This window comes from Dipodomys ordii, unplaced genomic scaffold, assembly GCF_000151885.1.
Source record: "Dipodomys ordii isolate 6190 unplaced genomic scaffold, Dord_2.0 Scaffold40, whole genome shotgun sequence".
NCBI lineage: Eukaryota > Metazoa > Chordata > Mammalia > Rodentia > Heteromyidae > Dipodomys > Dipodomys ordii.
In genome coordinates, this window is record NW_012267256.1 from 7,143,387 (window position 1) to 7,165,943 (window position 22,557).

Below are 22,557 nucleotides of genomic sequence, written 5' to 3' on the forward strand. Positions count from 1 at the left end.
CAATGAAGTAAGGTTCCCTTCTGTCCACATCCCCTCCAGCATCTGTTGTTATTAGAGTTCTTGATTTTTGCCATTCTAACTGAGGTGAGGTGGTATCTCAACGTTGTTTTGATTTGCATTTCTTTTATGGCTAGGGATGCTGAGCATTTCTTCATGTGTCTATTGGCCTTCCTTCTTTTTTCTTCAGAGAAGTTTCTCTTCAAGTCTTTAGCCCACTTAGTTATTGGGCAGTTGTTTCTTTCAGAATGTGTTGTTGGGGGATTTAATTTTTTGAGTTCCAAGTATATTTTAGATATAAGACCCTTGTCCGTTGTATGGCTAGTGAAGATCTTCTCCCAATCTGTGGGCTTTCTATTGATCTTGTTAGCTATGTCCTTTGCCATGCAGAAGCTCTGCAGCTTCATGCAGTCCCATTTGTTCAACCTTTCTTTGATTTGTTGTGTTTCCGGGTCTCTATTAAGAAAATTTCGGCCTGAGCCAAGGAGACCTAGGGTTTCTCCTATTCCATCCTGTAATGTTTTCAAAGTGTCTGCTTTGACTCCGAGGTCTTTGATCCATTTGGAGTTGATTCTGGTGCAGGGTGATATATAAGGATTTCTGATGGTTAATTGCAGAAAAGCGCCTCAAAGACTTTCCTGCTTGGGTTGGCTTTGAAGCAAAAGCCTCATATCTCAGCCTCCTGAGTAGCTTGGATTACAGGCTTGAGCTACCAGAGACCAGCTATTTGAACTCTTAAATCTATCAGATATGCAGGAATTTATGTGAAATAGTGAAGGAGAGAGATGACAAATTACTAGTAAAATAGAGTGTGAATATCTATTAATAAATGGAGTCACCTGCTCTGAAACTTCTGTTATAATGTCTATCTAGCTGGTTAATTGATAATATAAGGTTTGACATCATTTTAAGGTTCAATCATAGAAAGTTTTTAATAGCAGTCCTTGTTTGCAGGAATGTTTACATGCTCTTTTTTAATATATACTTCATTCATATTGTAGATGTGATATACTTAGGGGTTACAGTTATATAAGTAAGGTATTGAGTACATTTCTTTTTGAACCATGTCTTCACCTCACTCAATCTCTCCCTGTTTTCCCCTCTCATCCTCACCCACAATATGTATAATTAGCTTATTCTTCCTAAGAAATTAAACCACTTAACCAGCAAAGAACTGGAAATAGAGCTGTAGTCCAAGCAAAACAACAACAAAAACCCTTAGCAACAGCCCCGAAGCTTTGAAATCAAGCCCCAGGACCAGCAAACAAACAACGAAGTAAAAGCAAAACACCTTTTTTGATCTGTCAAATAAGAAATGAATATGGCTTGTAAGTGTTGTATGACAGCCTTTAATAACTGTGAGTGGTACAAGCTTGCTAGGATTATAGGACAACCACCTTTGACTATTTTTTTTATATTTAAAAGACAGAAGATGGTCCCCAAAGTCAGCATAATTCCAGTTCTCTGTCATGTTAATCTCATTTTTCCCAAATAAATGTTGGATTGTGAATGTTTCAAAAATATATTAGGACACAGATTGTAACTTGATTTATATATTTAAATTTTAAGATTTTTTTTAAAAATTCACGTTTCCGATTATACTACTTCAAATAGCAAATTCGCTTCACCTAGTGCCTTTGCAAACTGGAGAATTAATGGAATATTGGTCATAAACCATTTTGAAAAGCCTGACCATTACATTATTGTTGTGAATTACTACAGAGGTGAAGAAAACCTGTGTATGCATTCAGATCTATTTGATAAAACATGAAATGTGGTGAGAAACTTTTAATTTGAGGAGCAAGAGGTTTGTTGTTTTTTTTTCTTCTTAATATCTCTTTATTTATGCCCTTTTTATTTCAGGAGAATTTTGTAGGTTTAGTGCTTACTTTGTAGATGATGTCAGTTAAAAACGTTACCCAGCTGCCAGTGACTCACATCTATAGTCCTGGGTACTCAGGAAGTTGAGATATCAGGATTGTGCTTCAAAGCCAGCCCCGGTAGGAAAGTCAATGGGGCTCATAATATCTTCAGTTAACCACCAAAAAGATGGATGTAGAGCTGTGGCTCAAGTGGCAGAGAGCTAGCCTTGCATGTAGAAACTCAAAGAGAGTACCTAGGCATCCCCTCCCCCAGTCATTATACATGTAGAGAAATCTACTTTAGAATGTTTGTTTTCTTTTGGTGGTAGTCTTGGGATTTGAACTCAGGACATGGTGCTGTCCTTGAGCTCTTTTTCTCAAGACTATCATTTGTTCCATAGCTCTACTTCTGGCTTTTTTTGTGCTTAAGTAGAGATAAGAGTCTCATGGACTTTGCTTCCTGGGATGGATCTAAACTGTGATTCTCAGCCTTCAGCCTCTTGAGTAGCTCAGTCCTTAGGTCTCAGCCTCATGAATAGCTAGGAATATAGGCTTAAGTCAATAGCCTTACTTTAGAATTATTTTTAAATTTCTTTTACCATTTTATTCATTGTCAAGGTGATGTTTGAATATGTGTTCTATCATTTAGACACACCAGGAAAGTAGTGTGGATATATTATCATTTTTTATGATAATCATGAAAATTTTATAATATCGCTTAGTCTTCCTTCCACCTAGAAGTATTTCATTTTTATTTTAAAGGGGAAATTGATCCAACAAAACATGATTTCATTAAATAATGGTTTTAAAGGAAATTTAGTGTGTCATATAGCAGAAAACCTATTAGGCAACACATTCATTTATTGCCTAATAATCTAATAGTCACAACTTAATTAAATGGAAAAGGAATAGTTTTTAAAGCACACATATAACTACTTGATTCTAAAAAAGAAAAATGAAAGCAAATTCTCAAGACAAAATTCTACAATTCTTTGGAATTCACAGTGATTCCAAAAATCTAACTTTTTGGCTGAGGAGGTAAATCCCTGATACCTTTTTTACAAAGTGCTTTTAGAAACAAACTGTAATTCTGACACACTGTAAATTGTCAAAATTCTGTATGTTATTTCAGAGTCTTACATACTAAGTCTAGGTTTCAAATTTACTTACAAATATATTGGCCATAATAGTTTGTGCCTCCTCAAAAGATAAGGGTGAAACATGTCCCATAAAGGCTGGGCGCTAGTGGCTCACGTCTATAATCCTCGCAACACAAGAGGCTGAGATCTGAGGATCACGGTTCAAAGCCAGCCCAGGAAAGAAACTCCATGAAACTCTTATCTCCAATAAACCACTAGAAAACCGGAAGTGGCACTGTGGCTCAAGTGGTAGAGCACTCACCTCAAGCTGAAGAGCTGAGGGACAGCGCCTCAGCCCAGAGTTCAAGCCCCATGACTACAAAAAAAAAAAAAAAAAAGCCTAAGATACTGATTCTTTCCAAAACTTTTAATATTAAAATTAACTACAACTATAAACCCTCTTTAACAAAAATTTTTGTCAAGTTACTAGTAACACTTAGATTTGAATAAGCCATATGTGGAAAAGATATTTTGAACTAATTTATTAAGACAGTTTTAATTATTGTCTATGTATTTCATATTAAAAGAATTTTTCATTAACCTATTAATATAGCAAAACTCTGTTTGAAATGAGATTGGTATCAGTGAATCAAGTTTTTCTTTCAATTAGCAGTAAGAATCTCCCTTAAGGGATGGGAGCTGTTTCATGTCTGTAATCCTTCCTAGGAAGCTGAGATCTACAGATCACTGATTGAAGTCAGCACAGGGCAGGAAAGTCCATGACACTCTATCTCCAGATAAAATGCCAGAAGTGGAGCTGTGGCTCAAGTGGCACAGTGCTAGCCTTGAGCAATAGAGTTAAGTAACAATGCCCAGGACCTGAGTTCAAGCTCCAGTCCTGGCACCCAACACTAAATAAACCTCTATTAGGAAGAAGTATCTATGGAAATTGCATTTTTAAAGATTAGTTGTCAGACTGTGAATAGAAAACAATATCATGATAGAAAATTGGTTATGGAAAAATCACTTGGTTTTGTGTTTTTGCCACAATTTGTTTGTCTCTTGTTTTCCTGGAAAGTGAGTAGTTTCGTGGGCCATGCCCTTGAAATTTTCAAACATTCTGATATTTTCAAGCAAAAAAGAAAAGAAGAAGCCTATTTTTTTTATTTGCTCTGTAGCAATGGTTCTAAAGGTGTCTTCCTTGTAATATTACTTCCTTCCTTCTTCTAAATGCTTACCTTTTAGGACTCACGACTGAATGCCCTGAGTATTCAGCCAGGTATCTCCAGTCTGGTGTGCCAATTGTCCCCCCACTGCTTGGCATGTAATTTGCTACCTGGCTAGTAATTCTTCACCAGGATTGTGGGTGTTTGTTGGGACTGTGTAGAACAATATTCAACAGTGCACCCAAGGTGACTTCCATACAGACTCCTGAAGTTCCCTCTCCTGCTTATCTCTCCTCACTTGTCAGAGTCTGTCCCACAAACTCTAGCCACCTTAGCATTCCCAAGCTGTGACTTCTGTCATCTTGTTTCAGCAAGACTAATGTCTCTGCCTGAGAGTCCTCCTCCTGGGTCACAGTCCAGAAAATGCTCCAGGCAGAAAGCGGGGGAAATCACATTGTCCATCTTCCTCATTTTCTCTCCTTCTAGGCAGTAGTCCAGGCATTGTTTCAGGCATTGTTCCCAAAGCCTAAAAAATTGCTCTCACTTCGAAATCTACATAAGTCTCCAGCTGGTTTTGGTTTGGAAAATGTGTCAAGAATCAGTGTACTTTCAAGACCAGAAGGAGAATTCTGAATTGCCTTTTTTTTAATAATTCATATTTTATCAACAGCAAAATAAAGTAAAATTAAAATCTGCAAATTTCTCTATATACATATTAGCAATAGCTACACAACTAAAACAGGGCCATAGTTATTAATATCATGAAAATAAAGTATGCAGTGACATATGTAAATTTTTCTGTACTATTTTTATGTACTATTGTTTTCTCTTTTCATAATCCTTCATGATAGCTTTACAATGTTCTCTCTTCTCTCTCCTCTCAAAACATACAAAACATAAAACATGAAAAATGTCTCAAGTACTTTCATGTGCAACTATAATCCTAGCATTCAAGAGAGAGTTCAAGCCGGGCGCTGGTGGCTCACGCCTGTAATCCTAGCTACTCAGGAGGCTGAGATCTGAGGATCGCGGTTCAAAGCCAGCCCGGGCAGGAAAGACCGTGAGACTCCTATCTCCAATATACCACCAGAAAACCGGAAGTGGCGCTGTAGCTCAAGTGGTAGAGCGCTCGCCTTGAGCTGGAGAGCTCAGGGACAGCGCCCAGGCCCAGAGTTCAAGCCCCACGACCGACAAAAAAAAAAAAAAAGAGAGAGTTCAGACCATTCTGAGCTTCTAAATGAGTTTTAGGACAGTATGAGATACATATATATCAAGACATAGTCGTGATATATGATATATATATGATATATATGATACATATATCAAGACTATGTCTTGATATATATGATACATATTTGAAGGAATGTATATATGATTAAATTTTCAGATGATAAAATACAATGAAAAATTTTATAGTATTCATTAGATGAGGAAAGTATTTCCTGCCTTTAAAAATTCATGTAAATTAATAAAAAAAACCATTTAGATATGTGATAAGCCCGTATGGTGTTAAAATCGAATTTTGGTACGGAAACACAGCACTTAGCCTGAAACCTGAGCATCTGCATATTACCAATGTTCCCAATTGTTCTCAAACTTAGAGAACTTTTGAGAAATCAAACAATGTAAGGGCTTCATTTTTCATATTTGCTTCTTTCTCAATACTTAACAAAGCAAAAGTTTTGTTCTGAAACTGATCAATAATAGTAGCTAATTTTATGGGGAAACAAGAATATATGATAAAACAGTTTGATGTAGATTTCATAGTTGATTGCTATGAGAAGTTTTCTTATTTGGATAATATTGCTATGGCTACCCAAATTTTAAAAAGGACAAGTGTTTAGACCATTTCTGTACACTGCAGAAGGTAGCTTAATAGAGCGGCAAGGAAATGGCAGTCTTAGAGGAGAGGTTGGAAGGGAAATGACAGATGTAGCAAATGTCAACACAGCATAATGCTGAGTAGGCTATTTTGTAACAAGAATAAAGAGAACATAGCAAAACTATGTTAGTTGTAAGACTTCACTGGGCCAATATTTTTATGGATATCTGCCGTTGTCTTACAAGTATAGAGAATGTTACATATTTTTCACATGGCTGAACCTTACATATCTGAGACCTGGAGCCTGAGAAAATTCTTGTTGAGAAAACAAAAGTAGCAGAAAGTGCATCTGATTGGGCAGACTTTCTTCTATGAAAACATAAGCTTTTATAATTTTTTATTTAGCTATATATTTATAAATAATTAGGAATCATCAACTCCTTTCTTTATTTTAACTTCACATTCATTGTATCCCCCCAAAAAAGTTGAAGAAGAAGTTCGAATCTAGAATTGATTACCTGAAAATAACTTAATCTGTGACACTTGTCCAAACAGTTAACATATCTCACTTCTGGAATAATAATTATGATATTTCTCTTGTTAAAACTTCTAATTTCTTTAGACACAATCTACAGATTGTGGCTAAAACTTCAGCTAGTGTATCAAACTAAAGATAAAGTCTTCACAGTTTAATGGAGTTTACACAACATAGATAAATTTCTTTGAATTCATTTCTAATGTAACAAAAATTAGACAAAACCTTGGCATACTGTAAATGGCATACATATTAAGTCATATTTGGGGGTGTATTTTGTTAATGTCCAGAAAGAATGAGGCAGGTACTTAAATTTTTAAGCTGCTAAGCCTTAATAAATATATTTCCAAAGGAGTGTGTTTTACGTAGGATATTAACTGATTAATTGAATCACTACATCAACAAATGCCTTTGGAGCTGAGTACATATTGTGTGTCAGACACTGGAGGAGTTATAACAGATTTAATGTTCAGTAAAACAATTAAGTGAGAAAGATAAGTATCAGATGAACAATTAATGTAACACAAAGTGAGGTTGTAAATATTATGGGATATATCACATGCTATTGTAAAACAGTTTGTGAAGACAATAAACAGGTAGCTAGCAAGTGAACAGCTAGTCATGTCAGATTAACTCCGGCTGCACAAGGAGCAGATGTCTGGGAAAAAAAGTGTTCTTAGAGGAACTAGCACATGCAGATCTTTGCAGACAAAAGTTCTTGGTAGGTTTGACAAATCCAAAGAGAGAAACCATAGTGAGGTTCTAATATAATTAAGTAGAGAGAATCATTTCAATTGAAGTTGGTGAGTGAAGATAGAGACCAATTGTGCAGAGCGTTGAAAACTACCAGAAGCTATTGGGATTTTCACGAAATTAAATGGAAAACCATTGGAGTATTTTAAATGAGAGTTGTGTTTATAAAGAAAATCAATGGAAATAATTCAATAATCCCTAAATAAATTACTGGTTCAATCTATCTTCATTTTTTATAAAAAAAAATTCTATGTAGCTAAAAATAAGAATAAGAAATGCCCTGTAACTGCTAAGTAAAGGTTTGGATAGGGAAATTCCAGTGGGAAAATTGTGTGGATCAAAGAGAAGTCACAAATGCGTACGTGCACGCACGCACACACACACACACACACACACACACACACACACACACACTTTTATATTGAAAAAGGCAAGGAAATCAAATTTTATCTTTAAAAAAAATTCCCTACAAGAGAAATTAGAGATGAAGGTAACGGTATTCACATAAATTTTCAATTACTTATGCAACAAAACTTTGTTCAATCTAAACACATTATTAGATCAGCTATTAGCTGATCTGCACAGACTAAACATCAGAAGCAGGCATTATTATGTCAAGTGGACTTTAAACACAGTAACTTGTCCGTGTCCATTGGTGTCTAGTTTAAGAGAAAAACATTGCAAACATCTCAATTATTTTGTTTGTTTGCTTGCTTGGTTTTAGTGATCATAGTTATTCTGTTACTGCCTATATGTATGTGTTTGTACACTGCTATACTCACATCCTAGGATGAGTAAAAAATACTTATATTTCCATTGTCAGGCTCAAGTGACTTTAACACAAGAGAAAAGATACAGGAACGTATGATTTGGAAAGTAAAATTAGTATTTCAATTGGAAATTTGAATATGAACTCAAGGCATAGCTCATCTTCAGTTGTTTTATGTTTTTTATGTGTTTTTTTTGTTACCCCAAGCCATGCCCAAACAGAAATTCTAGATACAACCACTGGCCAACACAATAAATATGCATATTTCTAGCCCTAAACTTGAGATCTTTAGAAATCATTTCCCACTTAGAAAACCCAGAGTTTTTAGAAAACTGTCCATTTCAGGTTGAGAGTGGGAAAAAAAACACAAGAGCATAGGTCTTTGGAGAAATACTGGAAGCATTTGGATAAAGTGTACAAAATTTAGAAGCCAACTGAAATGCTCAGATGTCCAAAAAGGATTGTAATTTCAGCAACCAAATGTTATATATAAATATAAACCTTTACATGTATGTAAGCCTTTATATATAATATAGTATAGAGTATAAACCATATAATGTGTATAATCATTTTAATAATTGTAAGTAATATTATATACAATGTATTACTAATGAAGCGATAGTCATTAAAGAAGTGGATATATGCTTCCTGTGATTTAAACATTCTACCATATTTCTACATGTTGAAATGTTTTATTATACTTCTTAAATCTGTGATAATGACAGTGATTCTATGCATCACTTTAAAAAACAAATTTAAAGATAAAAAAATAGAGAAAATTACCAGGATTTTTCTAGGACTGTTAGGAGGTTCATGTGGAACTATTTTGGTTTGTTGTTGGTTTTTGCTTTTGTTCTGTTTTTGTTTTTGTCATAGGGCTTGAACCTCAGTGTCTGGGCAGTATCTCTGAGCAATTTCACTCACGGCTAGAGCTCTTCCATTTGAGCCACAGCACCACTTCCAGTTTTCTAGTCTTTAATCGGAGATAAGAATCTCAGACATCCCCCCCCCCTTTCTCCATCCAGGTTGGCTTTGACCCACCACCCTCATACCTCAGCATCTTGGGTAGCTGGGATTGCAGGTGTGAGCCACTGGCTTCACCTGGAAATTTGAAGTGAGAAGTAATTAAGTTTTCTTCTTAGTGCATTTTGAGTTGAAGACATTCATCACGTATCCAGATGAATACAGGGTACAAGAAAGAAACCAGACCTAGAGCGACATCAACACATTCAGTGATGGGGTTTAAAAACAGTGGGTAGCTAACACCCTGAGGGACATGGAAACAAAGAAAAGCCCAGCAGAGCCATGAAGGGAAAGAGGCGTGTAGTTGCATGGAAAGCACAAGGAATCAGGGAACAAAGAGGTAAGCAGGGTAGGTAATGAAAGTCACTTTTATTCTGTATGATATTTCAATGTGGTCATATTTTACATCTCCTTTGTGGAAGTTGTCCTAAAAATGGGGTTTACGAATAATTAAATGAGCCCTGCCCAGGCCAATGTAGCCCAGAGATGCCTACTCTTCGTTATCAATTGAATACACAAGAAAACCAACAAAAAACAAAAACAAAGAAAACTTTGAAATGTGCCCAGGCAATACGTATGCTTCCATACCTCGATAGAAAGGCTGAAGCCACAGATCCAGTTCTCATTGGGGAACATACTTATTTGTATCCAGATTACCTAAATCTAAAGGCACTGAGTATTGAGTTTCCTTTATTTTCCCCGAGTTCAGTGAGAACTGATTAACCCATTTAGAAAGAGCTAAACCTATCTTTACATGTAGCTAATTATGTTCTAATGCATACATTCAGTAATGCCACGAGGCTCTCCATCTGCAAACTGCCAGAAATAAGCTGCCCAAATTCAGAGAACAACTTATTTTAAGGCTTAAAAATGACACCGATTTAAAGCATGCTTTTGCTGATTTGATAAACTATAAGTTGAAACAATTACATTAATGTAACTCAACTTAATGCCAACAATTTTGTCAAAAAAAAGGAAGAAATGTAAAAAAAAAATGCCTTGAACTTTGCATGTAAAGAGAAGAAAAGTGACGGTTCTTTATCACCGTAAAATGGTAACCCTAGAACTATGCAGTTCCTTCCAGAACGATGGTTCAGGGTAACAGCTTCTAAGGGACGCCTTTTCTTTTATAAGTGGTCAGCTGCAGTCAACTTTACTAGGAATTTAGCAAAAGAAAAAAAAATAGCAAAGGAAAGAACCATAGTTCAAAAGTTAGTAGAATAGGCAATCGATAGAAATGATCTGTAGGAGAACAGGGCTGCCCTGAATCCAGAGTAAAGTTATCAATGAAAAGTCCAGGAATCAGCAAGAGGCACAGGCCATGGAATACGACAGAAGAGAACTAATTATGAGAATTCTGTCTTAGGGGAATCCTTTGTTAGGGAGTCTGTCTGAGCCCTCAGGAGACTGAGAATCATCAGAAGTTAGCATAAAAGCCATCAAGATGGACAGTCACATTTGCCTAATGACAGCCCTACTCTTCTATGTTTTCATTGCATTTCTCAAATGGAAGGACAAAGATACTTTTGTGTTTTTTTTCACTTTTCTGCAACCTGGCTGCATTTCAATCTTGACTTCATTACAGCATCCTGTATTAGACACTTTCACCAACAGGAATGAGAATTCACTTGTTTGACCATCATTCACACAATAATGAGTCCCTGATTAATGTGTTGTTCCCACTTTTTAGAAACAAGCATTAGTTTTATGCCAGGCACAAGTGTCTCACACCGAGCCACTCAGGGGTCTGAGAACTAAAACATTGAAGCAGAAAAGTCCAAGAAATTCCACGTCAATTAGCCAATAAAATGTACCACGGGAGGCCTGGCTCAGAGGGTAGACACCCATCAATGAGCACATAAACTAAGTAAGAGCCTGAGCTGCTCTGGTCAAGCCCTAATATGAGGACAAAGATCATTCATTCAAAACAAAAATAGCATTTGGCTTAAAGTAATCCATAGAAGGTTGTTTGGCAACAGGTATATCTAATCTGAATGTGCTAGTTTGTTGGGTTTTTTTTTCTCCTAACATTTCTGACAGTGTTCCTTTATTTATTTTTCATACACCTGATTGGATCCAGTTCTAAAACAGAGGACTGAGCAGATCTTAGAATTAAGAACAAAATAGTTTAGTCATAACAAAGTTTCCCAATAAGGCAAATATAAAATGGGAAAAAAAACTATTATTCATTTTTTCTGAAGACTTTATAAGAAATATATAAATTAAATTAAAACAAATTTCTACTTCGATTGAAAATAGCACAAAATAAGACAACAAAAAATTGCTACCTGGACTCAGCCTAATTTGCCAAAAGAGACATCAATAGCCAATATTTCTTCTTAGAAGAAAAGCTCAAGAATGTTAGTATTCTACTGTATAAATAGCAGACCTCAGAGAGAAAATAACTATACATTGAATAGTCTATCTCTACTCAAGTTATATTTGATAGATAACTATAACTTCATCCTTGTAGCGAAGAACATCATAGATCAGAAAATAAACCATAACACGAACCCCTGAGTGATATCTGAAAAAATATATCTAATACTCATAAATCAGAGCCATAGAGTTTCAAAAAGAAAATATCACAAAGGAACGTTTTCTATTTGAAGAACATTTCTTTTGCTGCGTATTTGATAGCTGCCAAAGGCATATATCTAGAACTTTCAACCCTGTAGAAGGCCCTTGGGTAACTGGGAATGACAGGTTCATGCTAAAACAATTCCTTTAACAAATCCATCACGACCCTCGCAGGGAAGCTAAAACTCCATCAGCGTGCATGCAGCTCCGGGAACAGCCTGGTATTGTCAAATTGCAGATAATCTGGGGAAGGTTTTTAGTCCTGTAATGCTCTCACTCCACGGAAAGAACTGTAAAAATAGGAGCTGTTGGATGCATTAGAGGAGACCTTTCTCTCTCAGTGATCACATTTGTCTTATTTCAGCTGGTGATCTCCGCATTGCCACTTTACCCTCAGCGCTGCTTTTCCTGTGTGACACTATTTATTTCAGATGCATTTTCAAAACAGATGAAATATGTACATGTAAACATTGCTGAGAAGCAACTCTAAGAGAATTTTCACTGTGACCTTTTCTTCCTCTGATACACTCGCCATCACAGATCCCATTTCGAGGTTGCTGGATAGCGTTGGAGAAGATGCTCTGGTGTCTGTCCACAGCATCACCTTTGAACTTCTTGTCACCACTGAGGAAATCTCTGCCCTCTTCTAAGAAAAGAAGGAGTGCAAATCCTTACAAGGCCAAATGTTTCCGTTTGCTGAGATTTTCTCTACAATGTTAAATGCTTTGGTCTGTTAAGAATTTTCTTTTTCTATTCTATATGCTGTGTATGTAGTACAAGATAAATTACAGTTTTATGGGCAAACCTACATTGGCTAAAAACTACATTGCCTTCAAAATTCTAGCTTTCCTAGTCTACCTTTTTCTTACACATACCTCAAAAATCATATACATAGATATATTTAATTTTTTAGGAAATATCCCTCTATCTTATTTCTTTAAGTCATTAGCACATAGTAAGTAGAATTTGGGTTGGGAGACAACTGGAAAATAATCTAAATATCTATCTCCAAGGGAGCAAGCAACTAAATTATGTTACACTCACACAGATTTCCTATGCCACATGAAAACATAATGTGCAATGTTTTCACTTAATGCAGGTTTTCAAGATATATTAACCATAATAAATTAAAGATGCAGAACAGAATGTATACTATGCTACTATTTGAAGCAATTATATAGCTAGCTCTTTAAATGTCTGTATAATTCAGTATAGGAACTAATAATGTCTAAAAAGTAAAATATGAGATCATTTCTTTGAGAAATAACTTCATGTCTTCTCGCTTTAATTTTGGCTGACATATTCAAATATTGATTGTAATTACTCGTGTTTAGTCAGAAACCCCAAATATTAGGAACTAAAATAATCTAGAAGTGAAAAAATAATAGATTTCAAATGAAGAAAGAAATGGAAAAGAGCAAAATTATATTAGAAATGAAGACTAATGCAAGGCAAACATGAATACAACTTTGGTTTGTGGTACTCAAAAGCAAGAAAACAACCAAGGCTATGAAAGTAGACCAAATAAAAGAAAAAAAACAGGCCAGTGAGAAAATAATAAAGACAGAAGTCAGACTAAAACCCAGTTAGCAAAATTTTCCACAAAGAAAAGGTCTAACAATTTTTTTAAATCACTGAACATATTTAGAATGTTCAAACACATAATCTCAAAATGTAACTAAAAGCAAAGAGTCTGGTGGTTTAACATTTGCTGAGCATGTTGAAACTTAGTAATATGGATAGCAGGAGAAGGAAGAGGAAGGGGAGAAAGGCAATAAAAAGAGAAAAAGAAGGGGAAAGCAGTTTTCATACAAATATGTGTATTGCTCATAGAATGAGATAAATAACAAAAGAAGCAAAATATAGGCTGAAGAAAGATGAAAAATATCATAAATTGTATCCAAACAAAGCACAGGTAAACAAAATTGACATCCTGAAAAGCAGACTAAAGTAAAGCAGACAAAGCTCACATGAAATGAAATTATAAACGAAAGAGTCCATAGTACTACTGAAACAAATGAAATACAAAGATTCATAAGATAGAAAGACTTATAACTGACTACCATAAACAATTATTTACTAACAAATAGAAAACAATAACTATATATTTTTTTAAAAAAAATACATCCTTCATAAAGAAATGGAAAATCTGAACAGGTTAATTATTGATACAATTCAATCATTTATAAAAGATCTCTTAGAAGAGAAAAACTGAGATTCACGGTTGAATTCTACCCTTCATTTAAATAAATGCCATTTCTTTTCAAATTTTTCCAGCAAAAACAAAACATATGAAGAGGGTATATTTCTATATGATGAAATGAAGTTACTAGTCCTTGAAGAACTCATCACAGGAAGAAAAGCTGTGGCCTTTCTTTCGGGTCAATGGTCTGTCTATGTTTAAAGCTCATCAGAAGATTTCACCTCTTACTCCCTTCCCAGAAAGTACTGAGAGCTGAAATATACTAAAAAAAATGACAAAATCAAGAAACAAGTCTAAACTAAAGACAAAACTAAACAGATAGACAGGATTTGAGTCTGTAAATTTCAAACTTTCTTTATATTTATGTATGTGATTAGCAATTCAGGCATTAAAAAAAAAATCTTTTGTGTTAGTCCACATTTTTTAGCTAGGTGCCAGTAGCTCACACCTATAATCCTAGCTACTCAAGAGGCTGAGATCTGAAGACTGAAGTTTTACACCAGACTGGGCCAGAAAGTCTATGAGACTTTTATCTCCAATTAAGAGCTGAAACCAAACAAACAAAAACTATAGCTGAGGCCGTAGTAAAGCACTAGGCTTGAGAGAGGGAAAAAAAAAAAAAAGCTCCAGGACAATGTCCAGCCCCTAAATTCAAGCTGCCAGACCAGCAAAAAAGAAACAAAAAAAACTTAACTTTTTTTTAACACAAAGAGGAGGAAAGTAGCAGAGCAACTGTGTTAATTTTAATCACTGAATTGCAGAACAACTTTGTGTATGATTTTAAGCCTTACATAGCAATGTGATTCCTAACTCTGTGAAATATAGCAGTTATCTCTGACAACACTAAAGAACTGCTGGACCAAATACTTGCAGAGAGATAGAGAAAGACTAGACTTAATCAATCTTATCATCATGTTTATGTACCATGCCAAAGTTATTAGTTAAAAAAACTCATCTCAGATGTCAGTATAACTTTTGTGAATTAGATTTGGATCTATGTAATTTGTATCATTTGGGTGTTTTGTTGTTTTGAGAATACTTTTTTCCAGTTAAATTCTTAATTTCTGAAATGCCTAAGGAACAGCTGTTGCTGCTCTTCCTTAGCAGAAAATTCTCCCTCTGGACTTGTGGAAAAGTACTAATAGGGAGATGCAGGATGTAATTCATAGTAGCCAGGGTTTGACTCCAGGTATTTATTTATAAGTTGATACTTAGTCCCAGGAATCTTATCATTCACACATCTATACAGATGCTCAGACGTACAAACTCTTTCCACCTTTTGAAACTCCTGTAAGCATATAAAGTTTGGTGTTCAAGGCTTCTATTTCAAGTCTTTGCTTTATTATGTTTCTACGGGGAATTCAAGGCCTGCTTCTAGATCTCTTGCTTTCTACTTCAGTTTAAAAAAAAAATCCAACTGGAGTTTCTATTTTTGTGTTACTTCACCAGATGTCCAAACCGTTTAAGACATGGCCTCTAAATCTTTGACAGCTATTTGGGGGTGTCAGTATGTTCTCAGTTCCCTTCATTTTTTACCTGATTTGTCTTGCTTTTTCCTATGGAAAAGAAAAGTAAACAAACATCTAAAAAGATGGCCAAGTTGTTCCTAATCAGTGGGGGACAATAAAACACTTATTTCCAGCTTGTGAAGAACTCAGACAATTAGAGGAAGATAAAGATATAGCTTGATATGGCTTGTTAGTATTGCTTGTAGAGTCGAAGAAATTGATTGCTACACTTCGGATTAACTCTTCTTCCGAATTTGTGCCATTCCATACAGCACCAATGACTGAATTCTAGAGTTATAGATTCATTATTTTTGTTATGAGGTAAATGACATAGTATGACTGGTCTTAACCTTCCTCCACCTAACCAGAGTCTCTGGTATTTTTGGTGCTGTATCTTGTCAAGCATAATTAACTAAACAGAACTATTAATAATAGATTACCTAGTACTTAGCCAAGAATCTTTCAAGCTCTTTGCTGCTATTTTCCTACAAAACTTAATGCTATAAGTAACCATTTGCAAATTTGATCTGTTTAGATAATTTGTTCAGATCTATGACAATTAAACTGTAAGAATTTTTTATTGCAAGGCACCTGTGGCTCATGCCTATAATTCTAGCTATCAGGAGGTTGAGATCTGAGGAGGCCAGCCCAGGCAAGAAAGTCTGCAAGAATCTTGTCTCTAATTATCCACCAAAAAGCTGGAAATGGAGCTGTACCTCAAGTGGTACAGTACCAGCTTTGAACAAAAATGTTCAGGGACAGTGCTTAGGTGCTGAGTTTAAGCCCCAGAACCAACCCAAAACATTCTAAATGTCATAGTAAATTTATTTCTTCTATTATTATGATTCCTAATGATTTATCTTCTGCTTTAAAACTTGGGCTAAATCTGTCAAAGAAAAAAATTGTATTGAATCCAGATATTCCTAGAATCTCATCTAACCATGCTCAAAAAGGGAGTTTATGCATATGAAACTTGAGCATGTTAGTTAAAATACTGACAACACTTATGTAGCTCTGGATGAGAAAGTCTCATATAACGAGGAAAATTAGTACTACTACAAGTCATAAAGTCACACTACTATAAGCCTTTATTGTGTACTAGATGCTTAGATAGGTGCTTTATTTTACTGAAAACAACTAGCTGGATTTTACAGAAAGTATCAAATATAATAGCTTTAAAGAGAAGGTTGAAACCTCCAAGTTCAAGAATGCAGAGCAAGGCCAGGCCATTTCATGGGCCTAAGACCTGGGCAGTTACAAAAGGCCCGACTTCATTTAAAACCTCTCATGAGCCTTGTTGAAATTCTCAACAATTTCATCTTAGAATTTATGTTGATGACAAAAACCCAATGGGAAGATGGAGAAAGCATATATGCGTGTAAGCAGATGCATGCTCTGCCATTCATTGCCAACTTCTTCATATGCAGGCTTCCAAATAGCCAGTGAACACAGAATGAAGGCGAATCTCTCATATATTTTCATTTTAGTAAGTCGGGGTTCTGAGAGCCCAAAAGACATGCTTTCTGTGCCGATAATGACATACTTTAAACATGGGGGGGGGGAGACAACAGCAGTCTAAGAAATGAAAGCTAGGGAGAGACCTATATAACCTTTCCTGCTTTGCTTACCCAGTCTCCAATCCCTCATATGGATAAGGATGATTTAGAGGAAAAACAAAGAACTGTCACCCATAAGTTTCTTTTCTGTCCGTCTTTTATAATTTAATCAGTTAAGCCAAAAGTAGATAGCGTTGGTGAGAATGTGAATGCAACAGGAATTGCACTACACTTCCTGGGGGTTTGGTTCAATATTTCCAGTCTTGATATGAAGATCTGAAATACTAATTTTGAAAAATGAGCAGCTATCCATATGAGTTAAATTATCACACTTTATTTATTTATTATTTGATGGGTTACCTTAGGGCTTGTACTTGCTAGGCAAACTTTCACTGAGCTAAATCCCCAATGCCAAATTGTCTTCCATTTTAAAACTAGCAGTTTAAGAAAGACAAAGATAAATGATAAAATTCATGCTAATAATTTATCATAATTTTATTTTTCTTTTTTTGATGCCCATCTTGGGACTTGAACTCAGGACCTGGGTCCTGTCCATGAGCATTTCTGCTCAAGGCTAATGCTCTACCAATTGAGCTACAGCTCTACTTCTTTTCCTGCCTGGGATTGACTGTGCACATCAATCTTTAGATTTCAGTCTCCTGAGTAGCTAGGATTGCATGAGTCATCCACGTGTACCAGGCTTTTTAATCATCTTTTAAAAAATTAAAATGGCAATAACATATAAATTGCAAGTACAATGGCCAATCTGGGTAAAAACAAAGGTTGGCAAAAAATCGTTAGACAACATTTAATGACAAATGCTTGATTGTAACAATCTATTTATATTGCCCCCAGACTCACAAATGGCATGGCATATGCAGTTGTAACAGGATCAGTTTAGTGTTCCCCAATATCAGAGAGCCACGTTCCTTCTCTGCTGGGGTTCTTCTTTCTGGGCAGCACTGTGACAGTCTTTAAAATAATGCCTCCCCAGGCAGCATAGAACCAAAACCGAGAAACACAAACCACAAACAGTGTCTGCTCTCTTGGTAAGTATGTGAAAGGTGCTATATACTTTTCTGTCTTCTTTGGCAAAGCAGAATCTATTCACACACACACACAATTAAATTAAATTACATTGGAAATCAAATCTTTCATGACTATACACAGCTAAAATATTGAGCTTCTGTAATCAAGGTAAGAAGAATTGATACTGGAATACAACTCAGCTGTATCTGCAAAATGAACTAAAAGGATCAGGGAAGGCAAGGTGGCATCAGAGAGGACATAGTGTGAAAGGTTTTCCCAAGGAGAGAATGATAAAATTAGAGATGAAGGAGGAAGGATTGGATTGTATGCTCCAGTAAGCACACACATGAAATTTGGGGTGTGTGTGTGTGTGTGTGTGTGTGTGTGTGTGTGTGTGTGTGTGTGTGTGTGTGTGTGTTTAAATTGAAGTCAAATACTCTTATTTGAAAAATAAGAAGTTGGATTCTATCAATGGCTGTGATTTGAGCAAGTCATTATAGTTACTTAAATGATTAGCGTCTCCTTCACCGGTTATCCCCTAAGGATTATATGTAAAGTGTCCAAGTTATCTCGCACAGCATTTGATATATTGTAAGTAATGATTCAATTCTCATTCCAATTTTTATTTATTCATTTACCATGCTATAACTTCAATAAAATTATTATACAATTATTTCATCCATAATAGACAGTTTTTGAAGAGTATAGTATTTTTAAGTAAAACATAAACATTTGTCAATGCATCATCTTGAATTAATAATATAAATATTTCGATGCAAACATAACATGCAAAGTTTAAAACAAAGCATTTCATTTGTATTTCAATCATGGTAAAGGCGATATTAACAAAAGAATAATAGGCCTGAGATAATTTTGTGTTGTATTTAAATATTCCTATCTACAAGGTTTGAATAATACTTCCATTATGTTAAGTAAGTTCCATCTGTCTTGCCAGCTTGATAATACTATTCAGATATGTTGAACTCATTTACTTTGATCATCTGTGCTTAGTGGAGGACCATGTGTAATTGGTAGTTCATATCACACTGCATCATATAAATATCTTTAATAATAGACTAAACTTGAAGTACCTTTCATATAATTAACTTGAATAAAGCATCTCAGCATTTTGTAGAATTGAATAATTAAGTAGGTCTGTATTATCAACCTCATTTCATAGGCAAAATTATAGGTACAACAATATTAAATAATTTGCTGGAGGACATAGATTTAGTCAATAGCAGGGGTAAATTGGGAGTAATACTCAAATTTGCATAAGGAGAAAAAGTTCAGCAGAAATTTCTGCTACATCTGTATTCTACATAGAAAACTAAATTGAAATTATCACTGCTCTCATTATTAATATTCATTTGGTATCAAACATATGCTCGGTACCATAATATACATAGAATGAGATAAAACCCCCAAACCCCAGTCCAACTATATATCTAACTTGCCCAAATTATTACTACTACATTGAATTGGGTGTTTTATCACCTTAATTATTTTCAAGAAATGACACCGATAGCAAAGAATCCTGTGAGTCTAATTATTTAAGATAACACATCTCATACTTGCTTAAGGAGTACTAACCTAGTATAAAAATGCATAAAGTGTTTGGAAGTGTACCTAAGGCCTAAAAGTAAAAGATATCATCTATTAATTGGACAGTAATTTTGAGGTTATGAATTTGTGCTGTACCTATCTACCTACATAAAATATACTCCGAGTTTGAAGATTTATTCTGATTCTACATGGAAGGGAAACTGATAGCAGCATTTCATTCTCAGTAAATACTCAATTCAGATGGCTGGGGAATAGATATCATTCCAAGAAGAAGGTTCTGAAAAATATTCCTAAGGATACATATCTTCAGGGAAAATGCATAGCTCATCTTTAATCCAAGTAATTACAATTCTTTTCACTCAACCATAAGTACTTGCATATTTCATAATTTTTTACTCAGTCTAAAACATATTGAAAACAGAAAATATTTATAAATTCTATTGATGTATCAACTAATTGATTAAATCAGTGATGTATTTCACATAGATATACACGCTTTTGCATTTTCAGTTCACAGCATTTATTTTCCTGTTTTTTGTGGAATGACTCATAAAAAATATCTTTTTGTTCTTCCGTTTTAGAAGTTACATAGCCTTTTGTCATATTAGTGTTTAATCTCAGAATTTTTAAAAGCATGCATTAAGGTTTAAATCTAATGTTTTGTCTAAGGGGTCTGTTATATGTATGCACCAGAGTTTGTTCAGTACTGCTTATTATATAGCAAATATATAATTCTTTCTATAAATGCTACAAAAAGAGAGAGTACATATTTTCTCTCATATGTGAAAGCTAGATCTGAAATACATATATGTGTGATAATATATGCATGGCTTTATTCCTTGTCACACAGAACACTGACTACACAATGGTATACTTAAGGTCCAAAGGTATAACTCCTCTGAACAACTAATGCAGTGTTTATCAAAATGAATACCAGGAACTGGAAATACGTTTTGGAGGAGGCTAAAGAAGGGGCACATGAATAGAGAAAGGAAGGGTGGGCAAATGCATTCATTATATTCAATGTACATTACGTAAAAATAGACTATGTAATGAAGGTAGGAATGGAAGGAGAAAATTGGGGAAGAAAGATAAGGGAGAAAGGAATCACGCTGATCAAGCATTGTACTCAACCTGAGTTACAGAATTGATAGCTCTTTGCACGACAACTTAATAATAATTAAATTACATGCATAATTCTAAAACCAGAACTATATACTATTATAGAAATACATATAGAATATATGGAATTATATAGTATAAACTAAGAAATCTTTAACACATATATCTAGTTATAAACATAATATTTTATGAAACCTGAGTACATAGTTAAAATATATACTAGCAATTTCATATCAATGATAAAATGACTATTAGTAAATGAGTTGAGTTGGCAAATCAAAATCACAAAATGGAAAAATGGCGACTGCCCAAGGGATCTGGAAAACACTGCATGCTGTCAAATATTCTATGCTCAACCTTTGGAGAAAATTCTATTAACTGCATTCTAATTCTATAAATGAATGGTATTATTCATCAGTCTAGAGAAAGTTAATGGTGAAATTGATTCCCAGTATGGTGAACTATTCCTCCTCAGTTCCACTGGAGCTCATTTAGTGCTACTTGGAAGACACCTATAGGTGTCTGAGAAAAGAACAAGAAAAGAACTCAAATGCTTTAAATTTGCTTTCTGAGCCCAGTTGTGTTCACAAAGATGCCACTGAAAATAAAGCTTTTTTGGTTAATGTGGTTTTAAATCAACTTGATTTTATAAAACTCAGTATTGTAAAGAGTTAAAAAAGCAAATTTTACATAAAATTTTGTATTTCTTTAAGAGGAATTCTTGTGTAGAACATTTTCATATGAATCTACACATACTATTATTGAACATACTTGTGGTTTTCCTTGGCTTCAGTACTTACTGATTCCAAACAATTCCGGGGTATCTTTTTTTTGTTTTTTTAACATATGTTTATTATTGTAAAAATAGTGTACAGAGGGGTTACAGTTACATAAGTAACTGGGCTCCTGATATAGGCAATGTTATCCTTTCTTTCTTTTGCTTCCTAAATTTGTTTGTGATTTGCATTTTGAATTTTCATCCATTATCCAATATAATATTAATCTGTATGTAGGCATTTTTAAATAAAATTCTAATTCTAAATTTAATGCCTTAATATCACTCCATGAACCTGTGATTAATAACATAGGTTATTGTGTTCCTTTCTTGCATATTTATTATTTGACTTTGGTGTTAATCTTTATTTAATATGGTACTTTGGGGAATAAAAAAGGAAGATGGCAAACTAAATCCCTGCCTTTTAGTCAATTCTGATTTTGTTTGTTCTTCTTGTATTTACAGAGCCATTTGTCTCAATAATATTTATTGAATAATTCATTTCTCCAATTGATTCTATTTCTTTAGTACTTTAAAGTACTCAATTTGACACTAAAGTATCTTCTATTCAAATATTTGGTGTCTGAAAAAACTTAAAAGAATGACCATGATTTGTTTATATATAGTCAGATAAGACTGGTAAAGACAATATATGTTATATTATATAAATCTAAACAAGTTAATTAAACCCTTGTAATATTAAAGTGAGCATTTCACATATGAAATTTCACTTCTCTAACATGTTGAAACTGATAAGCATTAGCAGTAACTATAAATGCTTGAGTTGGAAAGAGCATAAATGTTTTTTTCTTTCAAATCTGAAGACTAAATCAACCAGATTGAAATCAATGTAATCCAGGTGGATATCAATAGAAACTTGCTTCAGTACAATAGTTTGGTGGGTTTTGCATAATATATTGCTTTCTGAAATCCTAATAAATGACTAATCATCTTCCAAGATGCCACTGTAATTAGAGCTAATCCACACCCGTATAGCAGAACTGACAAAATATACAGAAGTGACATCCTTTACAATAAGATTTGAAGCAAGAGGTTGTTTTATTTTTTTCAAATGTGTTGTGTGAAGTTCTTTCTTTTTGCTCTCATTATTTTTCTTCCCTTGGTTTACCCCCTGTTGTCACTGTTTTTGATTCTGGAGTGTGTGTGTGTGTGTGTGTGAGAGAGAGAGAGAGAGAGAGAGAGAGAGAGAGA